The following is a 16,779-nucleotide window of genomic DNA, read 5'->3' as shown; positions in this document are numbered from 1 at the left end:
GTGGTAATCCCTTCGATTTATGACTGATAGAGCTGATCCAGTGTCCAACTCCATTTTCACTTGGATTCCAGCTATTTTTAGCATGACCCAGATAGTTTGTAGGTCAGCTTCCTTACTCACATTGTGAATTCTCAGACTACCCAGCTCTTGGCCGTTTGGGTCTGAGTCTGAATTCTGTTCGTCTGAACTCTTCTCAGCCACCTTGTGTACCTTGTTGTACTTTTCCTGTGATGGCTTCCTTTGGTTGTTGGTCCTTTGGTTGTTGGTCTTCTTCCCTGACCGGCATACCTTAGCTATGTGACCCAGTTTGCCACATTTCCTACATTCCTGGTTCTTAAACCAGCATTGGTTCTGGTCGTGTGTTGTCTTCCCACAACGATAGCATTTTGTTGTTGTCGAGGTAATTTGATCCACACTTAGTGCTGCTGTCTTTAGCTGCATTTCCGCAGTTCCCTTCGCTGCGGCTTCGTGCGATGCTGCAATAAGGACAGCCCTGTCAAGTGTAAGGTCGTTCTCTTCGAGTAGTCGCTTTTGCGTTCCTTCCTTTGCCAACCCGCACACGAACTTGTCTCGCAATGCCTCTGTCAGATTCCCTCCAAACTGGCAGTATTTCGCTAGTCTACGCAGTTCGACCAAGTATTCTGCGTTGCTTTCGTCTTTCCGTTGCGTTCTCGCATAGAATTTGAATCGTTCCGCCAACATCAACGGTGTGGGGTTCAAGTGATCCTTCAGAACAGCCACAATATCATCGAAAGTCTGATCCGACGGTTTAGCTGGTGATAGTAGATGCTTCAAGAGCCCTTATGTCTTCGCGCCCATCGAGTTTAGCAAGGTTATAGCTTTGTCATCTTCTTCTATTTTATTGGCCTCACAATAGATCTCGATGCGTTCCACGTACGTGGCCCAGTCTTCTACCTCGGCATTAAAATCGTTGATGTTACCACGCTTAGGCATCTTCCTCTCTTTCTGATAACACCCCGAATTATTTCTTTAACTTATTTTTTTTTTCTAAGATGGCGGTTTTCCCGCGAAAATGGCGGTTTCCCGCGCTTATCTTCTCTCCCGCCCACTTCAATGGCGGTTTCCCGCTTCTGTCTTCTTCCCCGCCTAATGGCGGCTTCCCGCGTTTCTTCCCTAGCGGGAGGGGTACACTTTCCCCCACAGGCGACGGCCGCTGGCTTTCAGGTTCACAGCCTGCGTGTCGGCTTCAGGGCTTTCCCTTTTCTCGGCAGGGCAACCGGCGCTGGGTACACCCCGTTGACGGCGAACAGGTTCAGCCGCTGGGCTGGCTCTCGCTCAGTTCCCCTTGCTCGGGCTCGGTCTCTCTCCCGCTCTCTCGGCTCTACCGGCGCTGGGTACACCCCGTTGACGGAGAACAGTTTCAGCCGCTGGACTGGCTCTCGCGCAGTCTCCCTTGGTCGGCTCTGCCTCTCCCGCTTGCTCGGCTCTACCGGCGCTGGGTACACCCCGTTGACGGAGAACAGTTTCAGCCGCTGGACTGGCTCTCGCGCAGTCTCCCTTGGTCGGCTCTGCCTCTCCCGCTCGCTCGGCTCCCAAACGCCTCTCCCAGCCGTCTCGCAGTCCGGTGCTTCCCTCCCCGGCTGCGGCTGAGTTTATCTCTTCCCGCGCCTACGCTCCCGGTCGCAGCGCTTCGTGGCTTCGGTCACTGCCTGGCTTTTCCCGCCGGTCGCGGTCTAGCTGTCTCACAACGCCGTTGCGTCCCCCAGCCTATTAGTACCGCAGCTTCCTTGCTCCACGCTGCCCCAGTCTCAGCGCCTCTGTGCCCGACTTCTGTCCGGCTCCTTTCCCCCTCGACCGTGGTCGAGTGCACCGCCCTTATCCTCCGGTTATTCTTTTTACTTTTCCCTTACTCACAGTCACCGTGGCCGCCTTGCTTCTCGTGCTGATCGGCTCACTCCTCACCGTGGCAGAAGGGACAGTCAGTGCCTGTTGCTGATGGAAGTCTTTGTCTCTAAATTCTTCCTCCTTTCTAGTTCTGCAGCCTCGAGTTTTTTTTCCAGCAGAACGACGAGGGCGGTTGCCTCTTCTCGACGCTCGTTAACTGCTTCGGACGTATTGTTGCCGCAGGGTACGATCGGACTCGTCGCCACTGTAAAGTCTGTGGGTTGTTTAGTTAATTAATGCACAGACTCCAAGAGTAACTTAAAACAGGACTTTACTATTCGAAGGTCAGGGCGAATCTGCCCAATAACTCCTGGCACAACACTTATATACTGGTGTGGTCACCGTCGGTATTACCGTATACAGAAGCCAAACAAAGTAGTGCCACACCTAAAATAGTTCTCTTAAAGGTGAACGGTTACATACAATAGTTCTCTTAAAGGTAGATGGGTACATACACTACAGACAGAGTCAGCATGGTTTTACGAAGGGGAAGTCGTGTTTGACAAATTTGCTCGAATTCTTTGAGGATGTAACATACAGGGTGGATAAAGGGGAACCAGTGGATGTAGTGTATTTGGACTTCCAAAAGGCATTTGACAAGGTTCCACACAAAAGGTTACTGATCAAGATAAAAAATCACAGGATTTGGGGTAATATACTGGCATGGGTGGAAGATTGGCTATCTAACAGAAAACAAAGAGTTGGGATAAATGGTTCGTTCTCAGGCTGGCAATCAGTAACTAGTGGTGTTCCGCAGGGGTCAGTGCTGGGACCCCAACTCTTTACAATCTATATTAACGATTTGGAGGAAGGGACCGAGTGCAACATATCCAAGTTTGCCAACGATACAAAGATGGGAGGGAAAGCAGTGAGTGAGGAGGACATAAAAAACCTGCAAAAGGACATAGACAGGCTAAGTGAGTGGGCAGAGATTTGGCAGATGCAATATAATGTTGGAAAGTGTGAGGTTATGCACTTTGGCAGAAAAAATCAAAGAGCAAGTTATTATCTAAATGGAGAGAAACTGCAAAGTGCTACAGTACAAAGGGATCTGGGGGTCCTGGTGCATGAAACACAAAAAGTTAGTATGCAGGTGCAGCAGGTGATCAGGAAGGCCAATGGAATCTTGGCTTTTATTGCAAGGGGGATGGAGTATAAAAACAGGGAGGTCTTGCTGCAGTTATACAGGGTATTGGTGAGGCCACACCTGGAATACTGCATGCAGTTTTGGTTTCCATATTTAAGAAAAGATATACTTGCTCTCGAGGCGGTTCAGAGAAGGTTCACTTGGTTGATTCCGGAGATGAGGGGGTTGACGTATGAGGAAAGGTTGAGTAGGGTGGGACTCTACTCATTGGAGTTCAGAAGAATGAGAGGCGAACTTATCGAAACATATAAGATTGTGAGGGGGCCTGATCGGGTGGATGCGGTGAGGATGTTTCCACTGATGGGTGAGACTAGAACTAGGGGGCATAATCTTAGAATAAGGGGCTGCCCTTTCAAAACTGAGGTGAGGAGAAACTTCTTCACTCAGAGGGTAGTAAATCTATGGAATTTGCTACCCCAGAGAGCTGTGGAAGCTGCAACATTAAATAAATTTAAAATGGAGATAGACATTTTCCTAGCAGATAAGGGAATTAGGGGTTACGGGGAGAGGGCAGGGAAGTGGACGTGAGTCTAGATTCATGTCAGCCATGATCCTATTGAATGGCGGAGCTGGCCCAAGGGGCCGTATGGCCTACTCCTGCTCCTATTTCTTATGTTCTTATGTTCTTATGAGTCAGCACCTTCAGGAGAGGAGGGGACCCGTACCCCAGTGAGAGTCTGCACCTTCAGGAGAGGAGAGGACCCGTACCCCAGTGAGGGTCAGCACCTTCAGGAGAGGAGGGGACCCGTACCCCAGTGGGAGTCAGCACCTTCAGGAGAGGAGGGGACCCGTACCCCAGTGAGAGTCAGCACCTTCAGGAGAGGAGGGAACCCGTACCCCAGTGAGGGTCAGCACCTTCAGGAGAGGAGGGAACCTGTACCCCAGTGGGAGTCAGTACCTTCAGGAGAGGAGGGGACCCGTACCCCAGTGAGAGTCAGCACCTTCAGGAGAGGAGGGGACCCGTACCCCAGTGGGAGTCAGCACCTTCAGGAGAGGAGGGGACCCGTACCCCAGGAACTGTTTTCAGCTGTTTTTGATTTTTACGAGTTTTTGTTGGGGGAGAAAACAATCTGTGTGTAACTGAAAGAGGGAAAATCCATTCACCAGATTCACACAAGGTTAACTATTTATTCCAGATTATGTGTGAGTCCTGGACATGGGACTGCTGGAATTTCGAATAACTGCGTCGAAACCGAGTGCGGAGGGAGAGCAGGTGAGGGAGCTTTTATCCATGTCAATCTCACCGTCTCACATTGTACGTACTGATTGGGCCGTTCCATTGAACTTTGCTTCTCTTGTCCAGTTACAGCCTCGGTTTGAGCTGCGCTGCTCAAGTGATGTCATCCGTATCCGGACGTGTTCCGACTCTTGTGTTGCCCTCATGAACCTCATCCAGTACGTGGCGAGTTACGGAGACCTGCATCCACCCTGCAAATTCCAGGATACTCCTGGAGCAGCAGCTCAGAGGAGTTGGGTAATCCAAAAAAAAAACATTCCCAACACTTGTGTTACATTTAATTCATACCCAGGATGTGGGCAGCGCTGGCAAGGCTGGCACTGATCAGGCTCGGCTGTAGATTCCCCTGTGGTCGAGTAGCCCAGTGACGCTCACTATCTAGGCCTGTGGTACTCACTAACATTTCGGTCTCCCCGCCCCCGAACCCCACCATTGCTGTCCGTGCCTACAGCCACCTCGGCCCCACCCTCTGGAATTCCCTCCGCCTCTCACTCCTCCATTAAGACCCTCCTTGAAACCCACTTCCTTGACTCACCTTTGATCACCCTCGTAATCACTGCTTTGCTTAGTGTCTTCATGTTTCTGTGAAGCACCTTGGGCGGTTTCGACTTTCAAGACACTTTATAATCACAAGTTGTTGTTGTTGAGCAGAGACTTTTTTTTTAAAAACTGCCTTTGCTTATTATTTATAATACATTAAAAACACAGTGATCTCAAGAGCCTGCTGGTGCTGTAATGTCAGTTGTGGCTCACTGGGTAGCACACTCGCCTCTGAGTCAGAAGGTTGTGGGTGTAATGATCAGTAACCTGTCATTCTGGAATGGTACACTAGGTGGTGCTGTATGTATATAAGAGTGGGCTACCCACGATGCACTAGGCTACCCACAAGGCAGCAGTCAAGATGGATGCCTCTACAGATACTGTACCTAGTCCACATGTGCTCAATAAAGTGTCTAGCAAAAGCTAGCTGTTCTTAATAAAAACGACTAGTTATTAATGAACATAACAGTGGGTTCAAGCTCCACTCCAGAGACTTGAGCACAAAAATATAGGCTGACGCTCCCAGTGCAGTACTGAGGGAGTGCTGCACTGTCGGAGGCGCTGTCGTTTGGATGAGAAGTTAAACCGAGGCCCCATCTGCTCTCTCAGGTGGACGGAAAAGATCCCATGGCACTATTTCGAAGTTATCCCCGGTGCACTGGCCATTATTTATCCCCCAATCAACATCACTAAAACAGATTATCTGGTCATTATCACATTGCTGTTAGTGGGATCTTGCTGTGTGCAAATTGGGTGCCGTGTTTCCCACATTACAACAATGACTACACTTCAAAAGTACTTCATTGGCTGTAAAGCGCTTTGAGGCATTGGGTGGTCGTGAAAGGCGCTATATAAATGCAAGTCTTTGTTTCTTTACTCTGCTGCCCGTGCCCTAACTCACACCAAGTCTCGTTCACCCGTCACCCCTGTGCTCACTGACCTACATTGGCTCGCGGTCCGGCAATGCCTCAATTTTAAAATTCTCATCCTTGATTTCAAATCCCTCCATGGCCTCGCCCCTCCCTATCTCTGTAATCTCCTCCAGCCCCATAATCCTTTGAGATATCTGTGATCCTCTAAATCTGGCCTCTTCAACTGCCTAGGCCCTAATCTCCGGAATTCCACCTCTTTACCTCTCTCTCTTCCTTTAACACGCTCCTTAAAACCTGTCTCTTTGACCAAATCTTTTGGTCATCTGCCTTAATATCTCCTTATGTGACTCGGTGTCAAATTTTGATTGATAACACTCCTGTGAAGTGCCTTGGGATGTTAAAAGCGCTATATAAATCCAAGTTGTTGTACCTGTAGGTGGTGCTATATGCACAACCGTATATGAGTACAAGAGAGTCAGCCTTAACGTTACGTGATAACCCCAGGTGAATGTAAGGAACAAACTATCAATCCGCACCCCCCTATTCCACCGCTGAGCAAGTGACCCTCCTCACTCCTGATGAGCAAAATTTCAATCCCTTCAGTTCCCCTCCACTCTGCTGTCTGTTATTCCAATTCCATCCCAACCATTGGCTCCCAATCCTTTTCCCCGCGAATTCCTCCATTGGCTGCAGTTCCCCAACAAAGGCTTCCCCAACCCTACCTTTCTAGTAACACTCACTGTTGCCGATCCACAGCACCCCCAACTGGCTGTATTTTTCCTCCCCGATGGCTGGCTGTTCATGCCGCAATCCCGCTATCCCTACTGATCTGAAATCCCTTTACTCATCATTTTCTTCCGTCTTCATCCCTGCCTTCCATCCCTCCCTGCCCCGCCTTCCCAACCTCCCCCGCCTTCCCAACCTCCCCCGCCTTCCCAACCACCCCCGCCTTCCCAACCACCCCCGCCCGCCTTCCCAACCTCCCCCGCCCGCCTTCCCAACCTCCCCCGCCCGCCTTCCCAACCACCCCCGCCCGCCTTCCCAACCTCCCCCGCCTTCCCAACCTCCCCCGCCCGCCTTCCCAACCTCCCCCGCCTTCCCAACCACCCCCGCCCGCCTTCCCAACCTCCCCCGCCTTCCCAACCTCCCCCGCCCGCCTTCCCAACCTCCCCCGCCTTCCCAACCTCCCCCGCCCGCCTTCCCAACCTCCCCCGCCCGCCTTCCCAACCTCCCCCTCTCCCCCCACCCTCCCTCACTACCCCTCCCTCCCATCCTACTCTCCCTCCCCCTTTCAAATCCTCCCTCAGTTTCTGCCTTCTCTGCTCTCCCTGCTTTCCCTCACCCTTCCTTCGCCGCCCCTCCCCTCTCCCTTTCACTCTCCTCCCCTCTCCCTTTCACTCTCCTCCCCTCTCCCTTTCGCTCTCCTCCCCTCTCCCTTTCACTATCCTCCCATCTTCCTTTCCATCCACTCTTCCTTCAAGTTGTTTCCTTTATCACCCAACCCCAACCCTGCTAGACCAGAAAAATTCAAACTGGTCTTGCCTACCTCTGTGCAGATCAACAAGTATTTCAATTTTTTTCTTCATGTTGTCTTTCTTTCGCTCTCTCGCTCTCTCTCTCTCTTTTCTCTCTCACTCCTCCTCCTGAAGCTCAGTAGCTGTGACTGCCGGAGATTCACAATTATCCAGACAGTTTTCAGGGGTGCTGCTGGGACAGAGTTGTGCCAACTGCTCAGCATCTCATACACATTAACAAAAATCAGCTTTTACATAGAATTTATTTTATTCATTCATGGGATGTGGGCGTCGCTGGCAACGCCAGCATTTATTGCCCATCCCTCCTTGCCCTGGAGAAGGTGGTGGTGAGCCGCCCTTCTTGAACTGCTGCAGTCCGTATGGTGAGGGTACTCCCACAGTGCTGTTAGGGAGGGAGTTCCAGGATTTTGGCCCAGCGACGATGAAGGAACAGCAATATATTTCCAAGTCAGGATGGTGTGTGACTTGGTGGGTGTTGTGTCGGTACCTTTCTACCTAGACACAATTTAGGACTCAGAACCCAGAGATTCAAACATGAAGTGCTTTATTGGAAGGAAAGGAAGTTCTGGAAAGTTCCAAACAAAGAGAGCTAAACTTAACCGAGAACACCCAACCATTTATGTCCTGTGACAGCGCCACCACAGGTGGGAGGAGAACACACAATACATAACATTTTCTCCCCTCTTAAATGGAAGGTCCACATTATTCCTCAACAGGTAAGTTACTTTCAATGCACTCAACGAACCTAGGGTAGAGGTAGACTGCCTCAAACCCTGACTTTACCCTGGGGTTTATTCTGCCCCAGTCTTGTGGGTAAGTCACTAAGCCTATAGATCCAAGCGTCTTGGAGGCCGCCGCTCTCTGACAGGATACCGGCGGTCATCGCTGGCTTCCACAGCAGTAGGCATTGACACAGGCCTGGATGGAGAAGGTGCTTGTGTCAATTGAAAGTCAGGAGTTTGCACAGGTGGAACAGTCTCTTTGACTTCCTGTGTTGGAGAAGAGCACTGTGGCAAAGGATGCTGGTTTGCGGTATCATCCGGAAACAGTTCAGGCCAACCAGCCGTTGGAGCCTCTGTGGCTGTCTCTGCTCCTAGCAACAGTTGATCTGTGTGTCTTCTCCAGACGACGTCCTCAGCAGTCTCAACCGTGTAAGACACAGGGCCCGTCTGCGCGATCACTGTATCAGGAACCCATTTCGGTCCAGTGTTGTAGTTTCGAGCTAGGACGTACTCTCCCGGATGAAACCGTCTCTCCTTGGCTCTTTACTCTCTCTTTTCAACTTGAGCTTGTTGTTGATGATGGACAACCTGCTCTGCCCTTGGAGGTTTGAGTAAGTCAAAACTTGTCCGCAACTGCCTCTTCATCATGAGCGAAGCGGGGGAAGTTTTGGTTGTGGCATGCGGCTCGTTCCTGTAGGACAACAGGAAGCTGTTCAGACGTTGGTGGATTGAGCCCTGACCTTGCGATGCCTTCAAGACGTGCTTCAAAGTTTGCACGAGCCTTTCTGCCTGGCCGTTAGTAGAGGGATGATAGGGCGCAGACCTGATGTGTTGGACACCATTCACATGCAGGAAGGTTGCAAACCCCTGTGATACAAATTGTGGACCGTTGTCACTTATGAGTTGTTCCGGTGAGCCATAACGGCTGAACATCTCACCAAGTTTCTCAATTGTTTTCTCTGCCGTGGTAGACCTCATCACAGCGACCTCCGGCCACTTACTATGAGCGTCCACAACCACCATAAACATCTTCTCTTCGAAAGGACCGGCAAAGTCCACATGTACTCGCTGCCACACTTCTGCAGGCCAATCCCAGGGGTGTAGGGTTGCCAGCTGTGGAACATTCTGGACCCTTTGACATGGGGAAAATGTTTTGGCTTTCTCCTCAATATTCCCATTGAGACCTGGCCACCAGAAGTAGCTTCTTGCCATTTCCTTCATTCGAACCATCCCACTGTGGCCTGTATGAAGTTGTTGCAGTATAGGTTCCCTCAGAGGTGGCGGAATGATGACACGGCATCCCCAAAGAAGACAACCTGCCTGGACGGAGAGCTCATTTCTTTTTGAAACGTAAGGTTTCAAACTAGGAGAATCTCCTATAGCTCTCCCTCGAATGACATTGTCCATTACCTCAGACAGGACTGGATCGTTGTGGGTGTACCTTCGCACCTGAACTGCAGTGACAGGTGCTCCCTCCACTTGTCTAAAGTAGAAGATGTCTATCTGACGAGGCTCTGGGGGAGTAACAGGCAAGGGTAGCCTCGAGAGACCGTCTGCGTTGCCGTGCAATTCTGATTTGTGATATTTGATGTCGTATGTGTGTCCTGACAACAGTAAAGCCCACCTTTGCATCCTGCTTGCAGCGAGAGACAGAATTCCGGTGTGGGGCCTGAAGATTGAAGTGAATGGACGGTGGTCCGTCAGTGTTATGTTCATTAATAACTAGTTGTTTTTATTAAGAACAGCTAGCTTTTGCTAGACACTTTATTGAGCACATGTGGACTAGGCACAGTATCTGTAGAGGCCTCCATCTTGACTGCTGCCTTGTGGGTAGCCTGGTGCATCATGGGTAGCCCACTCTTATATACATACAGCACCACCTAGTGTACCATTCCAGAATGACAGGTTACTGATCATTACATCCCCCTTTCTTTGAGGTTAAACAAAATCAGTATCAATCAATCATAACAACATAAACATCTTCAATAGTCAATACATTTTCAATGTCGTTTTCATTGTACTCAAAGATTAAGTCTATCAGGCTTTTTACTTCACGTGTGGATCTTCTCAGCACAGGTAAGTCTGATGTGTTTTCATGAGAGCCTGTATGTGTATTTGCGTTAGATTGTTCTGGTGGTGAGTGACAAGATTCAGTTGCGGCATTGTCATCGATTTGCTCTTCGATAGTCTCTTGTGTTTGCAGGAGGGAACGGCAGTTCCTCTTGAGAATCTGTCCTTCCTCAGTTCTAACAGTGTATGACCTTGGTCCTACTTCCTCAAGAACTGTAGCTTTCCTGTTCCATGTATCTGGATCCTCAATCCTGACAACATCATCCCTTGTCAATGGTTTCAGAGTTTTGGATGACTTGTCATAGTATGATTTCTGTTTCAGCTTTAACAGTTGAAGTCTCTGTCTCAGTTCCTTACTCTGCTTTTCTTTGGCACAGCAGGGTAGCGTGGTACACAACTTGCGACCCATTAGGAGTTCAGCAGGTGAAGAACCAGAGTCTAAAGGTGAGGCTCGGTAGCTCAGCAGGGAGAGATAAGGATCAGACTTGCTTTCTGTCGCTTTCTTCAATAGCTGCTTGAGAACTTGAACACCTTTCTCTGCCTTACCATTCGACTGAGCATACAAAGGACTGGATGTGATGTGTTGAAAGTCATAATGTGCTGCAAACTGTTGCCACTCCTTACAGTTGAAGCACGGACCATTGTCGCTAACGGCAATCCTGGGAATTTCATGTCTGGAGAAGATGGATTTCACATGCATTATGACACTGCTTGCTGTGGTGCTTGAGAGCAGCGCCATCTCAGGATAGTTAGAATAGTAGTCAATCACGATTAGATAGTCTTTACCATTTAAATGAAAAAGGTCCATACCAACCTTTTGCCATGGTGCTGTTGGTATGTCAGCTACTATCATTGGTTCCTTTGCTTGTTTGTTTTGGTGTTTCTGACATGTCTCACATTTGCCTATCATGTTCTCAATATTTATGCCAGGCCAATAAACAGTGTCTCTTGCTCTCCTTTTGCATTTTTCAATTCCGAGGTGTCACACATGAATCCTTTTGAGCATGTCTTGACGTAGAGCCTGTGGAATGACTATTCTGTTCTGTTTTAGTAATAGTCCACTTGCGACACTCAATTCTGACCTTATGTGAAAATATTTTGGACAGGAACCTTTTGGCCAACCATGATGAATGTTCTCCATTACTGTTTGTAATACTGTATCTTTTACTGTTTCTTCTGCTATTTGCTTTGATTTTGTGTCTGACACGGGCAGTGCAGCAGTGACCATACTCACATGAACATCCACGTCTTCTTCAGTAGAGCTCACATGACTCATTGTGGGTGCTCGGGATAGTGCATCTGCTAACACTATGTATTTGCCTGGTGTGTTGATCAGTTCAAAGTCATATCTTTGCAGCTTCATCATGAGTCGTTGAATCCTTAGAGACATCTCATTCAGGTTCTTTTTTATGATGGCAACCAATGGGCTGTGGTCTGTCTCAACTGTGAAGGTGGGAAGTCCATATATGTAGCCATGAAACTTTTCTAGTCCAACTACCAAGCCTAGACATTCCTTTTCAATCTGGGCGTATCGACACTCAGTATCAGTCATAGACCTGGAGGCATGGGCAACAGGCTTCCAATCTTCACCCTCTGCTTGTAGCAAGACCGCACCTAGGCCATCTTTTGATGCATCCATTGACACTTTGATTCTTTTTGTTGGGTCAAAGAAGGTGAGTACAGGTGTGATTGTCAGCACTGTTTTGAGGTTTATCCACTCTTGTTCATGTCTTTCTGTCCATGCGAACTCATTTGTTTTACGTAGCAGGTCTCGCAGACAGGCTGTCTTGGCTGACAAGTTAGGAATGAACTTTCCAATGAAGTTTATCATCCCCATGATGCGTAGCACTCCTTTTTTGTCAGTGGGTCGGGGCATTTTGATTATGGCATTTACTTTTTCCATATCTGGCTCTATTCCTTTACCAGATAGATTATCTCCTAGGAAAGTGACTTCCTGGACGCCAAACTGACACTTGGCTTTGTTGAGCTTCAGTCCATTCCGGCGTATGCTCTGTAGCACTTTAGTCAGTCTCTCATTGTGTTCTTTCAGTGTGGAGCCCCAGATGATGATGTCATCAACATAGACCCGAACTCCTTCCAGACCTTCAATTATGTGTTCCATCGCTCTGTGAAAGATTTCAGATGCAGATATTATCCCGAAAGGCATTCTGAGGAAACAATACCTGCCAAATGGTGTGTTGAAGGTACAGTATTTGGTGCTCTCTTCATCCGGTTTTAGTTGCCAAAATCCTTGTGAGGCATCGAGCTTTGTAAAGTATCTGGCACCTGACATTTCACTGGTGATTTCTTCTCGCTTGGGAATCTGGTAGTGTTCACGTTTTATGTTTGCATTTAAGTCCTTTAGATCCATGCATATTCTTAGATCATTGTTCTTTTTCTTTACAGATACCATGGAGTTAACCCAGTCTGTTGGCGCTTCGACTTTCCTGATGACTCCTAGTGTGGTCATTCTGTCCAGTTCTTTCTTGGGCCAGTCACGCAGGGGTGCTGGAACTCTTCTTGGAGCATGTACCACTGGCTGAGCATCCTCCTTTAGCTGGATCTTGTAAGTGAATGGTAGATCTCCAAATCCTTTGAACACATCCTGGAAATTATTCACTACAGAATCCACCGAGTCATCTGGTCTGCTTATGGCACAGTTTATACGGTAGATTCTCTTGACCAGTTCTAAGTCCTCACAAGCTTTGTCACCCAGTAGTGAATCAAGTCCTTCAGCCACAACAGAAAACATGAGATGATGCACTTTGTCTTTGACTGTCACTTTAAGTCTGCATACACCTAAGCTATCTATTTTCTGTCCATTATAGTCCTTCAGTAGTACTGACTTTTTCTGTATTTTGGGCTTTTCTTTCATATTGTTAATGTCACTCATACTGATTAAGTTTGCTTTTGCCCCAGTGTCTAGTTTCAATGTAACTAATGCTCCATTTACCTGCAGGGGATCATCCATTTGTCCTCTTTTACTGCATTAACTTTATGTTCAGCATTGTTAATTCCTGAGGGCTGCACATTTTCTGTATCCTTTTTGATATTGTCACATGACACCATTCCTACAAAACATGTCTCACTTAAATCAGTGTCCTCAATTACATTAACTCGTTGCCCTTTCTTAGTTTTTACTTTTGAAAAGCATTGTTTGGCAAAGTGATTCTTTCCATGACATTTTGTGCACATTTTTCCAAACGCTGGTCATTGTTTTAACTGGTGTTTGTAACCACAGCGTTTACAATTAAAAATTCCTTCCTCCGATTGCTTTTCACTTCTGTTCTGCCCATGTTTCTTCCCCTTGTAGGACACAGCACCGACAGCAGCATTATCACTCATTACAATCACATCATTATTGATTTCACTGAAAGTCTTCGCGTGCTTTCGAGCTAGCTCGCTAGCTTGGCATATTTTCACAGCAATTTCCAATGTTAGTTCGGTTTCTCTCAACAGACGTTCCCTGACTTTTTTATCATGAATACCAAACACAATCTGGTCACGAAAAATGGATGCTTTCAGCTCAGAGAAATTACATGTCTGTGCTTTCAGTTTCAGATCAGTCAAAAAGCTATCAAATTCTCATTTTGCTGCTGTGTCCGAGAACGGAAGATATACCTCTCATCGGTTTCAATCTTTTTGGGAGAACAGTGTGTATCAAACTTCTTTAGCACATCGTCTAATTTTTCTCCGTTCTCTGCTGGATTAAATACAAATGTATTAAATACCTCTATTGCCTGTGGGCCTGCAACCGTGAGCAGCAACACTATTGTCCTTGCGTCTGGCTTCGTACCGTACCCGATGGCAGCAATGTAGAGTTCGAATTGTTGTTTAAAAGTCTGCCAATTGTAGTCGACATTTCCTGTGAGTTTCAAACGCTCTGGTGGCTTCAAATTCTCCATGTCGCGTTGCACAATATTCAGCAGATCTTACCAATCCTGGTACCATGTTATGTTCATTAATAACTAGTCGTTTTTATTAAGAACAGCTAGCTTTTGCTAGACACTTTATTGAGCACATGTGGGCTAGGCACAGTATCTGTAGAGGCCTCCATCTTGACTGCTGCCTTGTGGGTAGCCTGGTGCATCATGGGTAGCCCACAATTATATACATACAGCACCACCTAGTGTACCATTCCAGAATGACAGGTTACTGATCATTACAGTCAGGAGTGTGAACCTTCTCCCAAACAGGTACTGATGAAATTTTCGAATTCCAAAAACGATTCCCAAGGCCTCGCGCTCGATCTGTGCATAGTTACTCTTGGCCTTGTTCAAGGTGCGTGATGCGAAGGTGATAGGTTTCTCTTCACCCGAAGGCATGATGTGGGATATGACTGCTCCCACACCATATGGTGATGCATCACATTCTAGCTGCACGGGTAGCTTTGGGTCGAAGTGTGTCAGGACCTCTGATTTCAGCAATGCTTTCTTTGCTTGGGCGAATGCTTCGTTGCACAGTTCAGTCCATTTCCATGTTTTGCCTTGACATAGCAACTGATGTAACAGCTTCATCAATGTTGCTAAGTCTGGAATAAACTTCCCATAGTAGTTAAGTAGCCCCAGAAATGAACGTAACTGGCTCACATTTTGGGGTGCTGGTGCCTCCACGATCGCCTTGACATTTGATGGCGCCTTATGCAGGCCAGTAGTGTCAATCACATGCCCCAGGTACTCAACTGAAGACTGAAAGGATTCACATTTGTCTTTACGAACTCTGAGTCCGTACTCTTTCAGTCGTTGTAGTGTCGCATCCAAGTTCAGAAGATGATCCTCCTCATTTGTCCCAGTGACAAGGATGTCGTCCAGGTAGCACTGGACTCCTGGCAGTCCACTGAAAATCTGATCCATTGCCCTTTGGAATAGAGCAGGGGCCGACGTAATTCCAAATGGAAGGTGGCAGTACCTGTATAGCCCCTTGTGTGTCACAATTGTCAGCAGCTCCTTTGATTTGTCATTGACATGCATTTGCAGATAAGCCTGGCATAAGTCTATTTTGCTGAACTTTTGCCCTCCGGCCAGGCCCGTAAAAAGATCATCAATGAGGGGAAGAGGGTACTGTTCCGCAGACAGCACCAGGTTAATAGTCACTTTAAAATCCCTGCAGATTCGAACAGATCCATCCTTTTTCAGGACAGGAACAATGGGTGTGGCCCATTTGCTCACGCTCACAGGCTCCAGGACTCCATTCTCGACTAAGGCCTCCAAGTTAGCCTCAACTTTTGGCCTAATTGCATAGGGTACAGGTCGGGCTTTGTGAAACTTCGGCTTGCTGTCAGGTTTAATGTCCAGTCTCACGTTAATCTTTTTCATGCTCCCAAGTTCCCCATTGAAGAGTTCTGCATGTTTGTTTAACACTGCAGTCAGACCTGACTCCCCTTTTGACATCATGCGGACTGCAGGCCAGTCCAGCGTAATTTTCTCTAGCCACGCACATCCCAGTAGCGATGGGTAATTTCCCTTTACCACATATAGTGGCAGTTTTGCAGTCTGTCCGTTCAATTTAACTGTCACCTCAATGACGCCTCTCATGGGCACAGGTTCGCCGGTATACGTCTTTAGCACAATGTTTGTTGGCTGAAGGGTAAGATGCTTTAGCATTTTGTTGTAGACAGTGTCTGAAACAAGTGACACAGCCGCACCTGTGTCCACCTCCATCCACACTGATTGTCCCTCCACCAGTGGTGACATCCAGTAGCCATTTGAATCACCTGCAACCGTCAGTATCTGCACCTCTTCCTCCTCAGAGGTGTCGCTCCCCTCTGTTTTGCTTGTTCCATCATACTGCACTGAATGAACACTCTTTTTCCTCCCTTGTCCAAATACAGACATTTTGCTTCCATGCTTCCCAGCTCTGTCTGTTCTTTTTTTACCTCTACTGACGCGTTCAATGTGACCCTTTTTGCCACAATTTTGGCATTCCAGCTCTGTACAGCAGCAGTCATTAGCGTGATGGCCCGTTTTCCCACAACGGTAACATGTGCCGTTCCACGCACCTTTAGGCTCAGACGACACCTTGTGAACTCTCCCTGTTGAACTCAACTGGTGAGCCTCCTTTTCCGCCATCTCCATGGAGACACTAACTTCAATGGCCTTTTCAAGAGTAAGGTTGTCCTCAGTAAGAAGGCGCTTCTGTGTGGCTGCATTTTGCAGACCACACACGAGTCTGTCTCTAATGGTGTCCTTCAGCACATCCTTGAACTCGCAGTGTTCTGACAACCTTTTTAAAGCAGCAATAAACATCGTCACTGATTCCCCCTCCTCTTGATTCCGTTTGTGAAATCTAAATCTCTCAGCAATAACCAAAGGTTTTGGTGAAAAATGTGCTCCAAGAATTTCCACTAGTTGCTTATATGTTTTAGTTCTTGGCTTATCTGGCTGCACGAGGCTGCGAAATAACTTGAATGTCTTCGGCCCGATTACACTCAAAAAGGTAGGCACGACCTTTTCATTTGCCACCGCATTCGCCAATACAAAATAGTCAAAACGTTCCGTATATGCGCTCCATTGCTCCACATTTTCATCAAAATCACCGATGTTTTCTAATATAGTAGCCATCTCACATTTCAAATTAAAATTTCTGTTTACTCACTGCCGTAACGTTAATGTGATACTGCAATCTCTGTTCCAAGTGTTTTGTAGTCGAAAACAAGAAAGTTCCCACAACACAGATTCATCTGATCCTCGTCGCCACCTTTCTACCTAGACACAATTTAGGACTCAGAACCCAGATATTCAAACATGAAGTG

At 47.7% G+C, this 16,779-nt stretch overlaps 1 pseudogene; it reads left to right on the top strand.

The window, feature by feature from the left end:
- Positions 1 to 16,779, top strand: part of LOC147109053 (autophagy-related protein 2 homolog B-like) — a 131,323-nt pseudogene that overhangs the window by 45,326 nt on the left and 69,218 nt on the right.

The sequence above is a fragment of the Somniosus microcephalus genome, chromosome 12 (genome assembly GCF_052327205.1).
Source record: "Somniosus microcephalus isolate GS21.2 chromosome 12, FLI_Smic_1.0, whole genome shotgun sequence".
Lineage (NCBI taxonomy): Eukaryota > Metazoa > Chordata > Chondrichthyes > Squaliformes > Somniosidae > Somniosus > Somniosus microcephalus.
This window is presented reverse-complemented; position numbering and strand designations above follow the sequence as displayed.